The sequence below is a fragment of the Gavialis gangeticus genome, unplaced genomic scaffold (genome assembly GCF_001723915.1).
Source record: "Gavialis gangeticus isolate Ggan-Ray unplaced genomic scaffold, GavGan_comp1, whole genome shotgun sequence".
Lineage (NCBI taxonomy): Eukaryota > Metazoa > Chordata > Crocodylia > Gavialidae > Gavialis > Gavialis gangeticus.
In genome coordinates, this window is record NW_017729025.1 from 9,406,938 (window position 1) to 9,413,693 (window position 6,756).

Below are 6,756 nucleotides of genomic sequence, written 5' to 3' on the forward strand. Positions count from 1 at the left end.
TCTAACCTAAACCTACCCTCTGCCAGCTTGTGACCGTTATTATAAATATTATAAATGAGATTAATGAAAGTGGAAAAATACCTGAGGATCTCAGTAAAATTGCAAGAAATTTTAGATAAAATTGTTAGTGAAAGCAAGAAGAATGGTTTAAGTATCAACTGTAGAAAAACAGAATGCATGGTCATTACAAAGAAGATCATCCCTGTATGCACCATACAAGTAGATAAGGAACAGATAAGGCAGGTCAACAAATTTAACTACTTGGGAAGCTGGATAACATCAGATGGTAAATGCGATCATGAAATAAAATGGAGAATAGAGATGGCAAAAGATGCATTTCTGAAAATGAAAAAGATACTGACAAATAGTAACATTTCTCTGGGGGTGAAGTTAAGAGCTGTGGGTTGCTATGTTATACCAGTCCTCATGTGCCAAGCATGGGAAAGAGAACTGAAGCAAGTGAAATGTTCTTAAGGCACATTGTGAAGGTATGTTGGACAAGTCACACTTCAAATGAAGATATTTTGTCAAGAGCAGGCTGCAGGAGGAAGCTCCTGATTAACATCAGAAAGAGACAGCTGGAGTTTCTCAGACATGTTGTGAGGAAAGAGGAAATTGAAAGTCTGGTTGTAACTGGAAAGATTGAAGGAAGGAGAGATCGTGGAAGACAGGGGTTGACTTATGTCAAGGGCACAAACCATGACGCAATGCTACTGCACCACAGGCAACTGGTGGGGGAAGATACAGGTGGGGGGGGCATGTGCTCCCCCTGAGATTGGCCCCTGACTCGGCACCACTTAGGACGGGGTAGTTTTTTTGCCGCATAGGCTGGCGGTGTGTCTATCTAAATGGATGAATGTATCGACACCGGAAATTCTGTATACCTCAAAGAGAAGAGATCTGTGGAAGACCATGGTCACCAACATCCTGTTTGGATATGGTACCTAGAGAGAGATAGTGAGAGAGAAACAGGGGAATGGTGAGTCAAACCTAAAAGAGGAGAAGAGAAGAGGTTGGCTTTCTTAGCTCAGCAAACTGAAGACTGTGGGGGATAGAATCGCTCTCTCGCCGTACATCAGGGGAGTAAACATCCGGGAGACAAAGAGAACCGTTTCAGCAAAAGGACAGTGTTGGCACAGGAACAAATGGGTATATATAGGCTTTGAATGAATTTAGGCTGGAAATTAGATGAAGGTCTTTAAACGGAAGAAGAATGAGGTTCTGGAGCAGTCTTCCAGTAGAAACAGTGAAGACAAAACCACTTTGCTAGTCTTAATATGAAGCTCAATCAGTTTATGATGTGGGTGCTCATGGCAGGAAGAAACTGGATTCAGGCTGTTTCTACACGAGATGCTGACTGTGCAGTTATTACTGCGCAGTCATTTAGAACGTGCATACCCAAGTACTAAATGACTGCGCAATCACCGGTGTTACTGCAAGTAGCGTCTCTGCATGGCATCCTGGTGACACTGACTGTGCAGTAGCTCGTTACTACTGCGCAGTACAGGGGTGACTGGTGTCTCCTGAGTCTGGGGGGGCACAATTTGTGGGTGGGCCTGGGGGCTGGCCAAAAACCCCATATCCATTCCTATACTTCTGAGCTGCAGCTTAGCGCCGCAACACACTGCTGGCCCATGTAGCAAAAAAACTACCCTGTCCTAAGTGGTGCCAAGTCAGGGGTCAATCTCAGGGGGGGCAAGTGCCCCTCCAAAACCTGCCCCCCACCAGTCACCTGTGGCACAGTAGCATCATGTCATGGTTTGTGCCCTGCAACGCTACTGCACGGTAGTAACAAGCTACTGCACAGTAAGCATCTCATGTAGATGCAGCCTTAGTGACCTAAGAGGTCCCTTCCAATATTAAGTATTCATGGCCAGACTATTTCTATGCCTCCTGTTTGTCTCTCTCTCTCCCTGCCATACTTTGTGTTTTTGTTTTTTTGGAGGTGACGAGAAAATGCTTGGGGTTGTTTTTTTTCCTTCCTTGGGGTGGGGGGGGGACTTTCAATGAAAATAAATTATTTTGTCAAACTTGTCTTGCAAAATTTTAAACGCAAAATAAAAGTCTGAATGCTTTCTATTCTGAAATGCTTCCGTGGTCCCTTTTAGCAGTCCTCCTCCCCTCTTCTCCACAGAGGGCTCCACAGGCTGGTGCACCATGAAGCTCTCCATTCTGCACCGGGGCAGCCATGCAACACGGCAGTCACACAGCCGAAATGCTTCCCAGGACATGTGGAAAACCTGACCTCTAGAGAAGAATAGAAGCATGAATCATCTGAATTGCAGCTCCTGTCAAGCCTTGCAGCAAGAAGCCTTTTCAAAAGTTGGGGGGGGGGTTTTGGCTGAAGGGGAAGCAGGGGTTGGAAGGATGGGGGGGCAAGCGGAAGGGGAGCCTTGATGAGCAACCAGTTTTCTGCAGAGAGCAGACACTTTTCTCACAAAAATTAAATGGTTTTGTCAAAAAAAGAAAAAAAAAGATTTTCAGCTAAAAACCGTATAAGTGACTAGTAGCGGGCCACGGAGGGCTGACCCAGACTTAGGAGGCACCAGTCACCCATGGATCTAGCAACACCAGAATGGCAGAAATATGTTAATACTGCGGGTGTAGATGAAACAGGGGCCCTAAATTGAAGCAGTGGGTTTGTAAAAGCACTGCTTCAATTTAGGGCTGATTAAACCCCCCTGTCGTGCACACACCCACTTACCTGCTTCCCTGGGAGGGGAAGGGGAAGGTGAGCTATGCTGCGGGGGAGGCTGGTGCTTCCCTCAACAGCACCTGCACCCCCCTCTCCCCCCAGCAGCACCCGCCTGCAGGCACCTAGCTTGGGCAGTCTCAGGGGGCACCACAGCTGCGGAGGGAAGCACTGGGCCCCGCGCATCTCAGGAAGACAGGCTCCGGGGGGAGGGAAAAAAAAATCAGGCTCACCGATTTTCTTGGGTGGAGCCTGCCTTCCCAGGCTGGTGCCAGGCTGCCTGCAGGGCTTCCCGCAGCGCCGCGGAGCTGCACAGAGCCCGGTGCTTTGCTCCGCAGCTGTAGGGCAGCAAACTCAAGTCATTTAAGGCACATTAAACTGCTGAATTTCCTACAGTGGCTAGAATTAATGTGCAATATGCTGCTGAGGCGTGCAAACACCAACACCATTAAAGCGGTGCAAAAGCATTCAGCCCGCTTTAAAGTGTCATGCACATGCGCCTCTCGTTTCGTCTGCACGTGGCCATAGTTACCACATCTGCGTGACTTTTCTTCAAAACTGCTTCTGAGGGACTTCGTTTCCTGCATTTGTGCAGGGGGTTGGACCTGATGACCCTTGAGGGCCTGTCCAACCCTATGGTTCTCGTGCCCTTGCTGGTTCTCATTCCCCAAACTGGGGCCTCTCCAGTTTGCACTGAGAGGAACTGGTCAATATTATTTCAGTACACCAGCTTCCAAACCAGTCAGATGTGTGAGAAACTGGGTAGATGGAGCCAGCTGAATCCATCAGGACTTTCCCAAAGGTTTGCCAGAAATGGGCCAAGGATTACAGGGATACCTACTTGCTTCTTAGCTGACTGATCCAGGCCCAACAGAGAATTACTCTGAAACTCTGCAAGACAAACCGCAGCAATTGTTACCACTGCCTTAAATGGCTTCAAATACATTTACATAAAGTTAGAAAGCTAAGCTTGAAAACATCCCAAGATAATTGCTGATAGGAATAGAAAAGCAATTAAGTGCTCAGTGAGCTGCCACTTTAAACAGGAAACACAGCATGACTTCAGGGAGGAAGGAATGGAGATGCCTCCAAAAGTCATCAGACCCTGCCCATGGCAGGGGGTCAGACTTGATGATCTGCTCAGGTCCCTTCTCACCCTACCAACTGTGAAACTGGATCTGCAGTTACTCCTAGGTAAGAACGTAAAATGTCTCATCAGGGAGATGTATATGCTTAGCTAAAAAGAAAAAATCATTGTGTCCCCTGGGTCTGTGGCATTGATACTCCTGTCTTGAGACACAGAATGTGATGACTATATAGCATCCTTCATGCACCCCAGAGCTGCCCTCTTTCTTCCCAGACATGGTCCAGCTGAGCCTAGCAGCATATTGGGCTACTATGGTTAAGGTACACCTATTTAAGTAGCCAATAGCACAAGAGGGAACAATGTGGCCAGCTCCCGTTGACTCCCCAGTCCGAATTCCCAGCTGCTCATTTACAGCTGGATTTGCCAAGAGTCTTTGCCAAGTGTCCCCAGTAAAGCCCAAACTCCCAGTTTTACAGCCATAGTGAGATGGCTTAACTACTCTGCCACTGTGTGCTATCCTGCGGTGCTGCGGGTGCAACAGACTGGGCAATTGCCCGGTCTGTCAATAGTGTAGATAAGCAGGATGGACCAGGTTAACCTGGCGGAGAAAGCTCATCTTACCCATAGAGTAGGTAAGTCCCAGCCTTTAGTAACAAAGGATGGCGGGGAGGGGGAAGAGGAAAAGAATGTGGAAAAAACCGGTTACTGTAAAAGAATTTCCAAGAATTGCCTTAAAATACTTTTAAGGGCCCAGTTTTCTGGCTGATGTGGGTCAAATCCGATTGAGGTTGGTGGAACATATCCCCGTGCGACCCCAAACCGAACTTGGCCTGGACAACGTAGGCAGTTTATTGCCTGCGTTTCCTCCCACATCATCATCATCATAAAAACTCAGCCTTGTTAAAACAAGAGGGACTGAGTGACACAGTCATACATGCAGTTACAGCATTCGCACTTGGAAAGCCCACAAAACCCTAAACCCCCAAAAGCAAAAAGACGGTGCCAAGCCCCAAGAAAGCTTGCACCGAAGATAAAGCCTGTGGTGTATGTGGCTGGGCAGTGTTGTAGCATACCCCAGCGGACGCAGGAATGCAATCGAAATGCAGACACAGGAGCAGAAATAACATTGCTTGTCAGCGGCTGAGAACCAGAGCAGATAACATCTTCCCTCTGCCGGCTTGTTTGTACCGGAGCTGTCCATCCCCTTCACAAAAGGGGCTGCAATGAGCTACCCAGAGGCACATTTAGATAATCAGGCTGTGCTTTTGAAACAGATTTTGCAAACAGATTGCGTTCATGAGGGTAACAAGAAGAATGGTGAGAAAATACCTAGTGATCATGCCTTTTAATAAATAACGTCTCTAGATGGTTACCTGCTTCCCCTGACAGATGTCAGCTCTAATTATTGGCCATTGTGCTGATACTTCATCACAGCCCTTTGCTGGCTTGCCCCATTTGCAGTTTGCAGTTCATTACCTAACGACGCCGCACCAGGAATCAACACCCCAGTTTCATCCTTTCTCTTCCTTTGAGCCCTGCTGGACATGGGGAATGCTTACCAGCAATTTCTTGGCTCTCCCCCGGCCCAACCTCATTCCAGATGTAGGAGACGGCATTGGTAAATTCTGGTCAGTCATATGCGTTGCCATTGCTGGATTTCACACCCTTGCTTAAATGGGCTTTCCCCCCCTTTGTTTTTCCAAGGACCTGCACAAAAATGTTTCTATCCAAACCCCCATCACCCACAACTCCTGGAGGAGGTGGAACAATAGTGGACGAGATTCCAAGTTCAATAGCAATTCACAGCTTTGTGCCTTCGCAGCTAGTTATCCAAAAGCTGCTTTTAGGCATTATCTGCTTCACTTCTAAAGGACAAGGGTGTGAGAATTGTTGATTGAAGGGGGACAAGGGGTTAAAAGACCAGCTTTGTAGCAGCCAAAAAGTGGGATGGGTTGGAAGCTGAAAAACTTCAGGCCAAATGGGATTGGACTGATATTTTTATTTTTATTTTTCAAATGGGCACAAGCCAAAACTGTCTGCACTCTGGGCAGGGTTATTTTGGAAATCTGAATCTGATCCAGTTGTTGTCCCAGTCCAAACACTTCTCAACTTTAGGGTATTTAAAAATCTGGAGCCAGATTTGTGGCTTTGGCCTGTTTTTTAAGCATGTCTTTTTTCTTGCAAGATGAAAAAAGGCATCTTGCAATAAACGATTTTGAAACTATTTGGAGCTGTGCAGAGACACAAGGCCCCACCCTGGGGCAGTGCTGCTTGCCAAAGAGGCAGCAGGGTGCAGGCAAGAGGAGTCTCAGACAAATCTGACACTTGGAGCCTCTTCCTGGCTCTGCCACCGACCTTCCATATGACCGTAGGCAAGTCATCTGACTCTTGTCTCCTCTCCAGTTTTTGGTTGCTCTGCCTGTTTGGACCATTCTGGCTCAGTGGCCCCATCTGTCATTTTTTATTTTATTTCTTTGGCATCATGTCAAGGCTTTTCCACATCATGGAACTATTTCTATCTACATGAGGCTTTTTCTGTGGTGCCCACAGTGATGGATGGTTAGCTTTTAAGACAAGCAATGCCAGTCCCCTAAAGAGAGAAAGTGGATAAAAGGAAAACAACAGAACACGGTGTATGGGTACTGGACTGCCTGGGAAGGGGCTGACATTTCTTATTCTCCCCTCAGGTGAGCAAACTGGAAGAGAGCATTTTCAAATCAAAACCACTCCATTCCCACAGAGAATCAATCTTCAGCAGCCTAAAGTAAGTATTCATAGTTTCATAGTTTCTACGGTCGGAAGGGACCTGAGCAGATCATCTAGTCCGACCCCCTGCCATGGCAGGAAGAGCACTGGGGTCAAATGACCTCAGTAAGGTGGTCATCCAACCTCCTCTTAAAAACCCCCAGGGTGGGAGCCTGCACCACCTCACTTGGAAGCTGGTTCCAGACCCTAGCCGCCCTGACCGTGAAGTAGC